The 16,834-nt window shown below is 41.6% G+C and overlaps 1 protein-coding gene across 2 annotated transcripts in view; it reads left to right on the forward strand.

Moving 5' to 3' along the window:
• Nucleotides 1-16,834, forward strand: part of LOC122554150 (heparan sulfate 2-O-sulfotransferase 1) — a 210,007-nt gene that overhangs the window by 7,438 nt on the left and 185,735 nt on the right. The window lies entirely within an intron of this gene.

Raw genomic sequence — 16,834 nt, forward strand, 5'->3', positions numbered from 1 at the left:
CAGAGAGGAGGGGGGAGCGGATCGATAGGAAAGACGATGTACAGGTAAAGAGGGTGGTGCCAAGTCGGAGACTGAGACTGGGACTGGGATAAGGTAGAGGGAGGGGAAATGCGGAAACTGGTGAGACTCCGAGATCTGTTGCATTTAGTTACCTCCACTCCCCCCACCTCACCCCTCCCATTTATCTCTCAGCCTCTCAGCCCGTAAACCTCATTCCTGAAGAAGGGCTTATGCCCGAAACGTCGATTCTCCTGTTCCCTGGATGCTGCCTGTCGATTCTCCTGTTCCCTGGATGCTGCCTGACCTGCGCTTTTCCAGCAACACATTTTCAGCTCTTCCAAGGATGCCTACCTTGAAAAAGTTCTCTACTTCTCTCTACAAGGATCTTAGTGAGTCTCACCAGTTTTCTCCTTTCCCCTTCCCTCAACTTATCCCAGTCCAAAGCCTCCAACTCAGCACCACCCTCTTGACCTGTCCATCGTCTTTCCCATCTATCTGCCCCACCCTCTACTCTGACCCATCACCTTCTCCCCCACCTTTGTCTATCTATTGCATTCCCAGCTACCCCCCAGCCCCACCCTACTCCCATTTCTCTCTCAGCCCCCCAGCTTACAAGCCTCATTCCTAATGAAGGGCTTATGCCCAAAACGTCGATTCTCCTGCTTCTCGAATGCTGCCTGATGTGCTGCGCTTTTCCAGCACCACACTCTCGACTCTGATATCCAGCATCTGCAGTCCTCACTTTCTCGTCCTTGACCGGTGTGAATGTCAAATTTTCTCTTCGTAGAAAGATGCAAAGTCAAAGTGTACACCCCGATTAAGTGTAGGTTAAAGGATCCTGTGAATTATTTTGAATAAGAGCAAGGAGGTTATCCCCAATATTTTGACCAATATTTATCCGTCAATCAACATCTAAAATGGCAGACACCATTCAATAAACTTCTGAAAACAGTGAATGAGTTTCTATGTTTCTGACATGTCAACAGTAACTGCACTTCAAAAATGAAAAATTGGCTGTAATGCACTTTGAGATATCTAATGATCTTGAAAAGCAATATAGGTATGCAAATACTTCTTTCATTCAAGTATATGAAGGACAATGAAAAGATATTATGATGGGCACCATAAACACTGACATGGACTTGATGGACCAATTGGCCTGTTTTTCTGCAGCAAATGCTTTGAGCAATATAAAACATCTTCAGCACAAGGAAATATTGGGGCTGATAACCAAAAGCTTCACTAAAAAGGTAGGTTTTAAAGAACAACTTAAATGAGGAAGGAGAGAAGTTAGGACCATGAATTTCAGAGCTTAAAATTAGCTAGCTGAAGACATGGTTACCAGCAGTGAAAAGATAAAATTAAGATGTGCTAAAGTGTAATCCTGTGGGAGAGTGCAAACATCTTGAGCGTTGGAGTGCTACAAAGGTTACAGATAGGAAGGACTGAAGTGATTTGAAAATAAGGTTTCTGTGTTCACTATAGAATCCTTTTTGTGTCAGATTCAATTCAATGATAATGCAGTGAGGAGTTCAGTTATATCTATTATAAAATAGGTTTTACAATAAGCTAGACAGTCCCTTTTGAGAAGTTGTTGCTAAAGTTAACAATACTTCTGTGTTAAGCTGGGTCCCCTTACGAAGGAAAGAGAAAGTAGAACAAAATGTGCAATCCACCATCCCTTTCAGAAGAAGTCATATTAAATCTAGCATACTGAACTGTATTGAAAGCATGATTAATGCCACTAGACAATAGGTTTTACTGTGATCAATATATTTTTTTAAAAAAACAAATGGTTTGAAATTGGGTAACATTATCATCTGCATATTTAAATGTCATTGTAAGCTGTAAGAGAATTTGAAGCTTTTATCAAGAGTTTCAGGGTAGCTATTAGGAAATCGGTTAAATGATGTCCTTAAATCTTTTTCTATATGAATCTCAATGGAGTTTCAGTGGTGTTGCTGTTGCAATGTAAGGTTACAATAAGCTGGGTCATTAGTCAACTAATGTCTGTCCTGAGACCTTCTAATTCTCAAGGTGCTTGTTATGTGAAAGAGGAATGGGTACTGATTGAGAAGGGGTCGAAAGAGAGAGAGAGAGAAATAATATGGAAGTGTTGTTATTTCTGCTTGAAACGTGTTGCTCCACAACCTCAGTAAATTTTGTTTGAACAAGAAATCAGTTATGTCGAACTGTACTGCCTGAAAGAGTGAGGTAAAATGAATCTTGATGGTAGAAACAGCTGGTTTGTTAATGGGTTTGTGGAAATTAAAGGAAAAAAAGATGATGGGTATAATCTCCAGCTCTGTCAAAAGGAATCCATTGTATTACCATGCAACTTTTCTTTCCAGCTGCACTCAACCTTCCTCACTTAGTAAATACTTGATGGCAATCTCAGAAATAACTTGCTTTTATGTTGCAGTTTTTGAATCCTTGGCATGTCTTAAAGCATTTTGTAAGCACTGAAGTGTAGGCACTAGTTTTGAAATACAGCATCTGTTGTTGTATCACTATTTTCTGAGGCAGGTCCAGATTGAACAAGGGAGCCTTCTTTTGTATTTAGCTATTTCTCTTTTGTTTCAACCTACTGTCAGCCTTAGAGGTCTCTACTATCTGCCTAATGGCCATGTCCTCCATTCCTTCCTCCCTCAGTCCTGCTAAGCCTATTTTATCATCTTTGCTAATTTAACAGCTTATGACACTTGTAGTATATTTGCTGACAAATATGAAGACTTCTAACAGTGCTGGTTTTTCACTTCTGGGAAATTGGTGTGGATGATAAATCAAACTTGGAAGTATGTTGAGTAGAGAGTAGAGTTGAAAATGTGTTGCTGGAAAAGCGCAGCAGGTCAGGCAGCATCCAAGGAGCAGGAGAATCGACATTTCGGGCATAAGCCCTTCTTCAGGAATGGCTCCAGGAATGGCTCAGAGAGTAGAGTGTTGATGCTAATGTAAAATTATTTAGGGCACAATCAGTTTAACAGTCGGTTGAGTGTAAAGAAAGTGAATGAATAGTGTTTGATGAGTATGTGGGAGGAGGAAACATTGCGGAGGTAACTGGAGAAAGAAAACCGGAGGAAAATGAGAGTTTGGGGGAAATTAGGCAATTGTCAATGTGCAGGTGAGAGAGAATGATGGAACAAGGTTTGTGTGAGAGCAAAAAGGGAATGGGACAAGATATATGAGGAAGATGGCTAACCTTCAAGGATGAACAGCAAGAAGCATGATCTTAAGATGCTACTTTATTCCTAAACAGAATAACAGCAGATGAAGAATGAACAACATCTTTAATTTTGTTTTGGAAAAAATAATCTGAAGCTGTTAGCTGGAAATGTGGATCTTTTGAATTTGTGTACACACTATTTCCAGTTGCCATGCTTGGCAGAAAAAAAATCCAATAGACGAGCTGCAGTTTAACTGTAGTGTGTAACATTATTCTTTCACTCTGGACCTGAATAGATTTCAGCACTAGATGATTTGGCTGGCTTTCTTGATGCATGAAAAGATCCAAGTTAATTGTCATCAGCTTCTTGCTGAAAGTATGCTCCCTTCACTTACCCTAACTAACAGTTTCATTCAAGCCTTAGTCGCAAACGCAGTATGATATCCAATAAAGACAACTCATTGAAGGTTTGAAGGGGTTAAGAATTAAATGAAACGCAAGATCTCACTACAGCAGATTTTCAGTTGACAGGCAAGTTAAGTCGAGAAGTAGGGTGCAGAGGGGAAAATCTATTGTGATTAATGGTATTGACTGATTAATGGTATGGTCTTTCCGCTCTACTTGTATACCCTGGTGGTTTGCAGAACAGTTAAAATAATTGCCAGGTCTAAATGTGAAGATAGTGTCAGTTTTTATACTGAATAGGGAATCTAAATGACCTGTGTTAAGGAAACTGGTGAGGGAAACAAATCTGGAAATGTACATTCATTAAATGGCTGAGTATGCATATTTATGGTTCACTGATTTTGGACTCATAATATTTAGCTGCATTCGTTTTACGACTCTACTTTGTGTGATTTTTGCTCTGTACTTAAACTGTTACAAGTTCTGATTTGAATGAACAAATTCATTCCCAGTCCTAGGAACAATTACAAACTGTATATCACTGGTAATATATTGTTCCAATATTAAATCAATTTTCTCTCAAATTCTAGATAACTAATAGGATTAATTTGCCCTTTAATTTACATGAACAACATTGAAAATGCTTGCCATTGATTGTTACATCATTTCACCATTCTTCATTATCAATCATGGAAAACTACTTCTGTTGGCAAATGAGAGCTAACACTAATAGGTTGAGAAGTGGTACTTGTGCCTTCAGAAAATTTGTTGCTTTTGTGTATCATGCACTCTTTCTTTTCTCTCTTTCCTTGGAAGAAGGAAAGCCGCAGGATTTTTAAATGCTGCTGTATCAAATGCTCAGACTGAATACTCTGACAGCAAAATTATGAGTATGTATACAATTTTAACCAAGTCATGAGTTAAAATCTACACATTTTGTATTTTTGATGAATACGTTTTTTTAAACCTTCCATTTTTCAAAAATGTTTAGTACACTGGCTGTCGATGCTGCGGTTAAAAGAAATGTCATGGAAATGCTGTGTCTCACCAAGATCTTCCTTTAGGCAACGTACAATCCTCAATTGTTCATTTGAAATCATTGCTTGAATGCTCTTTTTTTTTAAAAAAATTCTGGATGAACCGACTTGACACCATTGTAGAAGTCAAAAGTTTGGTGCTGGAAAAGCACAGCAGCATCTGAGGAGCAGGAAAATCGACGTTTCGGGCAAAAGCCCTTCAGACATTCTTGATGAAGGGCTTTTGCCCGTAATGTTGATTCTTCTCCTCAGTTTCTGCCTGACCTGCTGTACTTTTCCAGCACCACTCTCTTAACTATAATCTCCAGCATCTGCAGTCCTTCCTTTCGCCACCATTGTAGAAAAATCAGGCAACAGTTCAAAGTGAAACTTATAGTCTCCTTTATGTAACAAGGGCAGATAATAAATGCACTCTTTTTTCAGCATTAGTCACACAGTGAGAGCAATTAATTGTTTGTATTGCATTTTTAACATAGTGAAACATGGTGCTATCCAGGAGCAGAATTAGAGGGAAACTTATTCTGACCGAAACTAGACAACAAAGTTGGAGGATTTAAGAAGCATCTTAATGGAAGAGGAGGTGATTTGAGGAAGACTGCTCCAAGCTCTGAATTGAACTTGAAGAAAACTTTGCTTTCAATGGTATGACAGAGAAATAAGAGGAAACAAAATAGAAAGAAGTTGAATGAATGCAGGATTATTGGATGGCTGTCAGACTGAATTGAATTGAATTTCTTGTCATGTGTACCAAGGCACAGTAAAAAGTTTTGTCTTGCGAGCAATACAGGCAGATCACATAGTTAAGAGTAGATTCCCTACAGTGTGGAAACAGATCCTTTGGCCCAACCAGTCCACACCGACTCTCTGAAGAGTTACCCATCCAGACCCATTTCCCTTTTGACTAATGCATCTAACACTGTGGGCAATTTAGCATGGCCAATTCACCTAACCTGCACAACTTTGGATTGTGGGAGGAAACTGGAGCACCCAGAGAAAACCCATGCAGACACAGGGAGAATGTGCAAATTCTACACAGACAGTCGCTGGAGGCTGGAATCAAACCTGGGACTCTAGTGCTGTGAGGCAGCAGTGCTAACCACTGTGACGCCGTGCCGTTAAATAGCATAGATAAGTAAATAATAGGTAAACAGCGGCAAAAACAAAAATACAGGTACAGGCGAATGTTAAAAGTTTGAGTCCATTCAGTATTCTAACAACAATAGGGTAGAAACTGTTTCAAAACCAGCCGGTGCATGTTCAGGTTTCTGTACCTTCTCCCCGATGATAAAAGTTATAGAAAAACTTTGCTAGGGTGGGATGGATCTTTTGAGAATGCTGGAAGTCTTTCCTTGACAGCGGCCCTGTTAGATGGATTCTATAGATGGGAGGTTGGTCTTTGTGATTGCTCGGGCTGAGCTCGTCACATTCTAACCGTCTCTGATCTTGAATTGTATAGTTGTCATACCAGGTCGTGATACATCCAGACAAAATGCTCTCGATGGCCCACCTATAAAAGTTGGCAAGGGTATTTGCCGTCATGCCAAATTTCCTCAGCTGCCTGAAGAAGAAGAGACGTTGTTGGACCTTTGTAACCAGTGCGTCTACATGAAGAGTCCAAGAAAGCTTGTTGTTGATGACCACTCCCATGAGCTTGACAAACTCCACTTGTTCTACCTCTGTGCTGTTAATGTATAGGTGGCTATGGGTAACTTCCACCACAAGTCAATAATGTGTTCCTTGGTTTTGCTGGCATTGAGAGCTAGGTTGTTCTCAGTGCACCATTTTTCCAGGTCTTCCACCTCCATCTGTAGTCTGTTTTGTCGCCATCTGGAATTTGACTGACTATGGTGGTGTAATCAGTGAGCTTGTAAATGGCATTAGTCTGGTATTTATCGATGCAGTCATGGCTATACAGTGAGTACATTAGGGGGCTCCAGTGTTAAGTGTTAATGAGCATGAAACGTTGTCCCCAGTCTTCACTGATTGTGGCCTGTGGGTCAAGAAACTGAGGATCCATTTGCAGAGAGTAGGGCTTCGTCCGAGATCACTAAGTGTAGTAACCAGTCTTGAGGGGATAATAGTGTTGAAGGTTGAACTGTAATCAATGAGTAGGATTCTTATGTAGCTGTTCTTGCTGTCAAGATGCTCTAGGGAGGAGTGAAGGGCAAGTGATATTGCAGCTGACGTGGGTCTGTTGGTCCGATAGGCAAATTGGAGTGGGTCAAGAGCAGTAGGGAGGCTGGAGTTGATTAATGCCATGACCAACCTTTCAAAGCACTTCATGACCACTGAATTTAAGGCCACTGTGCAGTAGTCGTTGAGACACGCTGCATGAGCCTTCTGAGGCACAGGGATGATGTTGGCCCTTCTGAAACAGACAGGGACAGTGGCCTGCTGCAAGCAGAGATTGAAGATGTCAGCGAGACTGCTGGAATTTAGAGATATAGATAGTCATGGCTATGGCGAAATTTAAAATAAGATCATAAGATGTAAGAGCAGAATTAGACCATTCAGCCCATCGAACCTGCTCCACCATATTGTTTCCACCCTTCCCATTTATGTTTAGTTCAAGGAGAAACTCCACACATGCACGCAAATATGCACCTGCCCATGACCTCAACTCTATCCCGAGCCGTCCATGTTACTGAACCAATTCCAACACTGTTTAATTTAAAGCCCTATCCACAGCCCTTGTTATGCTTTTCTCAAGGACTCTGGTCTCAGCATGATTCAGATGGAGCCTTTCCCATTGGAGCATCTCTCTCTTTCCCAAGTACTGGTGCCAATGTCCCATGAATTCAAACCCATTTCGTCCACATGGATCTTGGAGCCATAAATTTACCTCTTTAATCTTGTTGACCCTCTGCCGGTTTGCTTGTGACTCAGGTTGTAATCTAGAGGTTATTGCCATTTTTGTTCTGCTGTTTAATTTACCCCCCAGTTGCTCCTATTCCCAGAGTAGTGCATCCTTCCTTTTTCTACCTATATTGTTGGTACCTAAATGGACCATAATAATTGGAACTTACCCCTCCCACTGCAAGTTCTTCTGCACCCCAAATGAAATATCCTGAACCCAGGCACCAGGCAGCCAAAATAGCCTTTGGGACTCTCGATCCTGATCAGAGAACAGTGTATTCCCCTGACTATACTATCCCCAATTACAGCAACATTTCTCTTTTCTCTCTTTTCTTGAATGGCTTCCTGTACCATGGGTACTATGCTCAGTTTGTGCATCCTCCTGACAGCCCCCACTCTCATCCACAGAGCAGCAAGAATCTCAAAACTGTTCGACCAGCTCAAGGACTGAAACACCTTTAACGTCACCACCTTAATCACTCTAATTGCCTTGCTCACAGTCACACCCTTTTGTCTCACTGACCAAATTTGAAGTCGTTTGTTTCAGGAGGCAACCCTTGCACTATGTCCAGGTAACACACACTCTCCCTAATTTGTTGCAATGTTCTAAGCTGAGCTGGAGTTCCTCGAGCAATCAACATTTGCTACAGATGTGGTCAGTCTGAACCACATTGGGGACCACCTGTGATATTAAAGAGTTAATTTGCTCAACTGACCTGCAAGAAATTCAATTCTCCAGGGATAAGGTGGTGTGTCTTTGTCTTGTAGGTGGAATGTGGGAGGTTTACATTGCTATTCCCTTGCCATTCAGGGATGATTTCATCCAGAAATCAATAAAAACATTACAGTTAGAATTTGACTACTCTCCTCTCCTCTAGTTTAAAAAAACTATTTGCAACAGACTTGACCATGAAGGGATGATTTGTGTTACAATGTCTCTGGAGGTGAGGTGGTAACTGCGTTGTATCATGAGTGGCATGTGATTGTGAGGGAGTGATTGGGGGTTGTCTTGTGGGCATTACTAACTTAATATAAAGATTTTGTAGAAAGGAAGGACTGTTTCCTTTGTTTGAGGAGAGCTTTTACCATGACCCGTAAGCCCTGCAAGGTATGTTAAAGGTTCCTCCAGAGAGAGACCCTTGGACACACCTCGCTAGCATGGTGAGGGAGTGTTCAGAGTTTCTCCAAAGCTTATACTGTACTTAAAATTTGATTGCTGTTCACAGATGTTGGTTTGTTGCAGTTGCATCAGGTATGTAAGGAACCTCAGGAGAAAAAGAACTTAACACGCCATGCAATTACAGCACATTGTCTGGCCTGACATCTCTATTTTAATTACTTAGTTCTTCATTGATTTAACATGAGAATGATAGCTTAAATCAAGCTGTTGATGGCCAGGGGCCATCGTCAATCTGTGCTGACTGACAAACAATGGTGAGTGATGATGCAGGCAAAAGTTTTGGATGAGTTTATATTTGTACAAGTTAAAGATGGAAGGATTACAAGACTTCTGCAGGTTCATGGGATTCCATTTCACTGAGGCCAGTATTTATTTTTCATTCCCTGGTTGCCTTTGAGAGTAACTGCATGGCATGTGGTATAGGTATGCTTGCAGGTTTTTGCACCACAACAATGAAAAGAATGGTATTAATTCAGGATGGTCTGATTTTTGAGGGGTACTTGCTGGTGATCGTGGTGATTCTATGGGTTGTCCTTGTTCCACTTGGTGGAAAAATTTGTGTGTTTAGGTGGTGTTGAAGGAGCCTTAGTGAGTTATGATGCACCTTATAGATATTATCCAGTGCTGCAACTACTCTGATACTTTGCCCTAGAAAGGTCCAGGTTCTTGTGCGTTATTAGAGTTGCATTTACTCACACAGGTGATGAGTATTTCTTGTAGATGATAATTCCAGTAGTGGCTTTCAGGTGTTTCTTGACATCAAATAGATTGAACATTAACTGAAAATTGGGGACCTCAGAAGGAGGTACTTATGGGTGAGGATGTGAGCAAATGCTTGAGTGTTGTCCTTTGTCCTGGACTCTGCCATCAATAAGGGTGGGGATATTTGTGGTGCCTTCACCTCCAGTTAATTAATTGTCCTTTACCATTCACCACTGTACTACCCTGTCATATAGAGTCAGAGAGATGCACTGCACAGAAACAGCCAATCCAACTCGTCCATGCTGACCAGATATCCTAAATTAATCTAGCCCCATTTACCAGGACTTGGCGCGTATCCCTGTAAACCCTTCCTACTCATGTACCCATCTAGATGTCCTTTAAATGTTGTAATTGTACCTGCTTCCACCACTTCCTCTGGCAGTTCATTCCACAGATGCACCACTGTTTGCAATAAAAAGTTGCTCCTTAGGTCCCTTATAAATCTTTCCCCTCTCATCCTAAAAACCTATGCTTTCTAGTTCTGGACTCTCTTCTTCCCCCAAAGAACTCAGGGAAAAGACATTTACCCTATCCATGTCTCTCATGAGTTTATAAACCTCAGCCTCCATCTCTCTAGAGAAAACAGCCCGAGTCTACTCAACCTTTGCCTATAGCTCATACCCCCCCAACCTTTTCAACATTCTTGTAAATCTTTTCTGAACCCTTTCAAGTTTCACAACATCCGTCCTATAGGAGTGAGACCAGAATTGCACCCAATGTCCTCTGCAGCCACAACATGACCTCTCAACTTCTATACTCAGTGCTCTGACCTGATCTGTTAATTTTGGAATTACCTTTGAATTTTATATGTTGTTTTGACTTTAGTCATTTCATTAGACTGCCATCTAATATTTCGACTTGCTGGTGTTGCTCCTGATATGTTCTACTACATGCTTTATTGAGTCAAAGTTTTGGTCTCTTTGCTTCATAACTATGATAAAGTGAGGGTAATGGCAAAGCATGAGGTTACAGATTGTGGTTAAATCAAACTCTGGTGCTTCTGATAACTTCCAGCACTTCATGCATGTCCAGTTATGAGAATATGTGTAGGGTATGAACAGGTAGGAAAAGACTCAAGTTTTAAACTTTTGTGAAACAAAAGGTCTACTTGCATGATTCAGAGGAGATAAGAACTTGCAGTAAACAATGAGGTGCTGGCGGCAAGGGCAGTGGGTTAACAAGATGGCAAAGCATTCATTGTGTAAAGCCATTTAACAAGATGAAGAAGCATTCAGTATATAAAGTCAGTTAATAAGGTGAAAAGTATTCATTATGTGAAGCTAATTGTTCATTGTGTAACAGCAGATGGCTTAATCTTTACTATTGATACTTGCTGATTGTAACGGTCACCCAATCAATATGTATATTGCCTTATTGTTCCTCTCTGTAAATGATGATATGGTTCTATAAGAAACTGCTGTGCGAGAGAAGACTGAGAACTCCTGTCTCTGTGCACATGGGTGATTGTTCTCTCTCCCTCCAGGGCCCAGAATAAAGATGAAGGAGGTAAAACTATAATGTCTCTGAGCATTATGCTTTGACCGAAACGGGAATGGGACGACAGTTATGAGCTGCAAGGAATGTCTGAATCTATTTCATTTAACATTGAGGAGACAATATATTGTATTAAATAGTTGGTTCATTCAGGCAAATTTGTTTTATTTGCAAGATTTGTTCCATTGGACCAATCACTTTATTATCTGCATGCTCTTTCTTAATTTATGTCCCATATACCCACAGCTTAAGGAGCTGCAGACAGAGAGGAAATGGTATGATTGCTATGTTGTCCTGCTTACCTCCTCAGTTGAAGCAAAACGCTCAGAGACACAGTATAGGTTGACCTCCTTCATGTTTATTCTGGGCCCTGGAGGGAGAGAGATCAATCACCCATATGCACAGAGACATGATATCACAGTCTTCTCTGGAACAGCGGTTTCTCAATGAAGTGTATAGTCATTTTAGAGGGGGGAGCATCCAGATAAGGCAAAATAGATATTAATTGGGTGACCGTTACAATCAATGAGAATCATTAGCAGAGACCAAGCCCTTTACTGTTATCCAATTAATGTTCTTAACCTTGTTAACTGGATTTATACAATGGATACTTTTCCCCTTGTTAGCTGACATTGTATACTGAATGCTTCCAATATTGTTAAATGGCTGTACATAATGACTGCTTTTCCACCTTGTTAACCCATTACCCTTGCCTCCAGCACCCCGTTGTTAACTCTAAGTTCTTATCTGATCTGAGTCATGCTCAGCTGAACCTCTTGTTTCACAAAACTCAGAACTTAACTCTTTCCCTGCCTGGTGATATCCTATACACATTTTCAGCCAGACCAAAGAAGGGAACGGGGCAGGTATTGAGAGAATCCCTTGAGTACATCATGCTCGCAAACCATTTTTCAGTCTTGAAAAAGATTGAAAGTAATGGCCCCTTTGTGGAGGCCACAGTATGAAAGGGCAATTGTGATTTGGATTTGTTAGTCAGTGGCGTGGACAGGTATGGCCATAGACGTAACTTCAGGATGGCATTTTGTCTTCCATGTGACAGGATGTCATGGAATGGCTGCAAGGCATTTTGAAAGTAGTCTGTGAATAAGCAGAGGTTGTGGTCATGTTGGGACTAATGACATAGAAACAAAGAGGAAGGAAGTCCTACAAGCAGACTTTAGAGAGTTAAGTAGGGAATTGGAAAGCAAAACTTGAAAGGTAGTAATTTCTCGATTATTCCTGTTACCATGTAGCAATGAATACATGAATAGAATGATAAAGCAGATAACGTGTGGAACCAATGAAATGTTTGTGGACACAGAAGACTTGGACAGACTCCATTATGAATATTTTTGTGTTGATGAATGGAAGAGAGAGCAGGTATAGACATCAGGGTGAAGTATTGTGAAATATTAAAGTTAACAGAGATCGACGTGGTAGACTTAAGTGTATTAATCCACAGGCATGGAAGAGATGCATCCCAGGCTTTTGAGGGAGCAAAAGAAGAGCTATCAGGGCACTTGGCAGTAATTTTCAAATCCTTTTTGGCTACAGTTGAGGCGTCTGAGGACTGCTATCATTGTCCTATTTTTTAAAAAGGGAGGAAAGGATAGACCATGAATTTATGGATCTGGAGAAATTATTAGAAAGAATTCTGAGGGGCAGAATAAATCTGCACTTGGAGAAACATTAATTCATCAGGGATAGCATAGATTTGTTAAGGGAAGGCTGCACTTGAGCAATTTGATCAAATTTTTTGAGGTGATATCCAGGATTGTTGCTGAGGGTAATGCATTTGATGTGGTCTATACATGGACTTTAGCAAAGCTTTTGGTAATATTCATTAGGTAGACTGATGAAATTGAGAGGACAGATTGAGTAAACTGGTACACTACTCATTGGAAGAAAGAATGGGGGGAGGGGGATCTTGTGAAAATATATCAAATTATGAAAGGAATAGAAAAGGTAAAGGCGGGAAGGTTGTTTCCACTGGTGGGTGAAACGAGACCTGGGAGCATAGCCTCAAAATAATGGGGAGTAGATTTATTAGATTAGATTACAGTGTCGAAACAGGCCCTTCGGCCCAACAAGTCCACACCGACGCGCAACCCACCCATACCCCCACACTTACCCCTTACCTAACACTATGGGCAATTTAGTACGGCAAATTCACCTGACCTGCACATCTTTGGACTGTGGGAGGAAACCGGAGGAAACCCACGCAGACACGGGGAGAACGTGCAAACTCCACACAGTCAGTCGCCTGAGGCGGGAATTGAACCCAGGTCTCTGGCGCTGTGAGGCAGCAGTGCTAATCACTGGGCCACCGTGCAGCCCAAGACTGAGTTGAGGAGGAACTTCTTCACCCAAAGGGTGTGACTCTGTTGAATTCCCTACACGGTGAAGCAGTTGAGGCTATCTCATTGAATGCTTTCAAGGCAAAGATCCGATAGATTTGTTTTTTTGAACAGTGAAGGAACTAAGGGTTATTGTGAGAGGGTAGGTAAGTGGAGCTGAGTCCACAAAAAGATCAGCCGTGATCTTATGTAATGGCAGAGTAGGATTGATGGGCCAGATGCCATATTACTGTTCCTTTTTCTTTATGTTCCAAGTAAAGTGAGAACCCATGGGATTCAAGGCAAAGTGGCAAGTTAGACCCAGAGTTGGTTGAGAGGTAGAAAGAAGAGGGTGATATTGGATAGATGTTTCTGTGACTGGAAGTCTGCTTTCATTTGGGTTCCACAGAGCTCAGTGCTGCGGCCCTTGCTATTTGTAGTATCCAGTAATGATTTGCAGATGACAGGGAAATTGGTGGAGTGGTATATGGTGAGTAGGAAAGCTGTTAACCATATCACATGTTAACTGATGAGCAGAGCAGTGGCAAATGGAATTCAACCTTGCAAATTATGAGGTAACGCAGACTTAGCTGGCAAGATAATGGATTAGACTATGAATTGTAGGATTCTGGTAAGTGCTGAAGATCAGAGTGACCTTAGTGTGTGGACATGCACACTATGGAAGATTGGATAGGCTAAGGTTTTTATTTTGGTAGCAAATGTTGAGAGGGAACCTGTCAGTTGTGTGGAGAGATAGGGTGGATAGGAAGGGAATTTTTCCACTGGTAGAAGTTTGAATAAATGAGGGCATACATTTAATGTAAGAGAGAAAGCTTCTGGGCAGAGTTGAAAATTGTTTTCAACTAGCAAGTGGGAGGGAATCTGCCTGAAAGGGTGGGTGAGTCAGAAGCTCTTGTAACCTTTTAGAAAGTATTTAGCTATTCACTTCTGTTGCCAAAGTCCACAGAGTTATAGGCAAAGAGCTGTAAAATGGGATTAGTATAATCAGATATTTGTTGACTGGCACAGACAATGGGCTGGTAGGTCTCTTTCTGTTCTGTGAACATCTATAGGTCTGTAAGACCTCAGCTTTCTCCAATAAACTTGCAAATTAGTCCACTTAAAAGTACTTGCCTTATAAATATTTCTTTGTAATTTGATGTCACCACCCTTTCAGATCGTGTGTTCCAAATCTTCACAATCCTTTTGAGAAAAAATTGCTTCCCAATTTATTTTAGTGTTTTTTTTTCAAATTTATGATTCTGTTTACTAACCTCTACCAATGTCATCTACTGTATCTGTTGCACCCGGTGTGATCTCCTCTACACTGGGGAGACAGGACGTCTTCTTGCGGATTGTTTCAGAGAACATCTCTGTGACACCTGTTCCCATCACCGGTGCCTGGAGGAAGAACACCTCACTGTCCGTCTTGGAACCCTGCAACCACGGGATAAAGCTGTGGATTTCAACAGCTTCCTCATTTCCCCTCCTCTCACATTATCCCAGTCCCAAGCCTTCAACTTGGAACCACCCTCCGGACCTGTCTCTTCCTGCACCTATTTTTTAAAAATAATTTATTCATGTTGCCTCTCTTCCTTCATCCTACCAAAATATACCACTTCACATTGTTCTTTAATAAATTTCATCCAGCACATGTCTGCCCATTTTGCCAGCCTATTAGATCCTTCTGCAGTGGATTACTATCCTTCTTTTCAGCTGCAGGCTGGTTTTGAATGTTCACGAGGAGCTGATGGGTAATATTTGCAGGTTAGTTATCTCCCTCCTATACCTCCACATTAATGGTATGTTGGTTGCTCTCTTGGATGAATCTTCACTGTTTTGCTATGACATAAGCCAGGCGCTCCCATGAGTTAAAAGGGATATTTGACCTAATCAAGAATATTTTGAGTACACCAGAAGTGTATTTGCTCTTCAGAGCGGCATGGTGCCATAGTGGTTAGCTCTGCTGCCTCACCTGGGTTTGATTCCAGCCGAGGGTGACTGTCTGTGTGGAGTTTGCATAATCTCCCGTGTCTGCGTGAGTTTCCTCTGGGTGCTCAGGTTTCCCCCACAATTCAAAGATGTGCAGGTTAGGTGAATTGACCATGCTAAGTTGCCCATAGTGTTCAGGGATGTGTAGGTTAGGTGTATTAGTCAGGGGTAAGTGTAGAGTAATGAGGAATGGGTTTGGGTGGATACTCTTCGGAGGGTTGGTGTGGACTTGTTGGGCTGAAGAGCCTGTTTTCACACAGTAGGGATTCTAATTCTAAATCTGGGAGTCTCCTGCTTGACCAAGTTCTCTGAGATTCTTACAAACTAAGTGTCCTGTACAACGGAGTTTGTTTTGAGTAGTTAGCAGCTTGATACTGGACAAGTTGGCTTGGGAGGAGGTTCTGTTGGATCTTTCTTGACCTTGGAGGATTTTGCAAAGACATCATAAGGGCTACATCTCCAGTGCTTTGAAGTATGTGCTGTACACTGTCCAAATCTCTGAAACAAGGAGCAAGGGGATATAAACCAAAGGAACTGCAGATGCTGGAAATCTGAAACAAAAACTGAAATTGCTGGGAAAGCTCAGCAGCTTTGACAGCATCTGTGGCAAGAAATTAAGAGTTAACATTTTGGGTCCAGTCTTCGGAACTGTCTTCAAAACTGATGCTACCTAGGAAATAGTTATTTTTTAATGCAGATTTTAGGGTTCCTGGGAGTTTTTAAAAGAATTATTCACTCATTAAATGTGGATGTTCCTGGCTGGGCCAGCATTTGTTGCTGATTTTTCATTTCTGTTGAGAAGGCGATAGTGAGCTGCCAGCTTGAACAGCTGCAGTCATTTGGTGCAAGTACAACCACAATGATATTCATCAGAGTTTCAGGATTGTGACACAAGTCCAGTTGATGAGTGGCTTGGATGGGAACTTGCAGATGTCGGTGTTCCCATAGAGTCATAGAGATGTACACCATGGAAACAGACCCTTTGGTCCATGCCGACCAGACATCCCAACTCTATCTAGTCCCACCTGCCAGCACCCCGTCCATATCCCTCCAAACTCTTCCTATTCATATACCCATCCAGATGCCTTTTAAATGTTGCAATTGTACCAGCCTCCACCATTTCCTCTGGCAGCTCATGAAAACGTTGCCCTTTAGGTCCCTTTTATATCTTTCCCCTCTCACCCTAAACCTATGCCCTCTAGTTCTGGACTCCCTGACTCCAGGGAAAAGACTTTGTCTGTTTATCCTATCCATGCTCCTCATAATTTTGTAAACCTTTATAAGGTCACCCCTCAGCCTCCGACGCTCCAGGGAAAACAGCCCCAGCCTGTTCAGCCTCTCCCCAAAGCTCAAATTCTCCAACCCTGGCAACATCCTTGTAAATCTTTTCTGAACCCTTTCAAGTTTCGCAATATCTTTCTGATACAAAGGAGACCAGAATTGCACGCAAAATTCCAACAGTCCTAACCAATGTCCTGTACAGCCTCAACATGACCTCCCAACTCCTGTACTCTGTACTCCTGACCGATAAAAGAAAGTATATCAAACACCTTTTTCACTATCCTAGCTACCTGTGACTCCACTTTCAAGGAGCTATGAACCTGCACTC

The sequence above is a fragment of the Chiloscyllium plagiosum genome, chromosome 11 (assembly GCF_004010195.1).
Source record: "Chiloscyllium plagiosum isolate BGI_BamShark_2017 chromosome 11, ASM401019v2, whole genome shotgun sequence".
Taxonomy (NCBI): Eukaryota; Metazoa; Chordata; class Chondrichthyes; order Orectolobiformes; family Hemiscylliidae; genus Chiloscyllium; species Chiloscyllium plagiosum.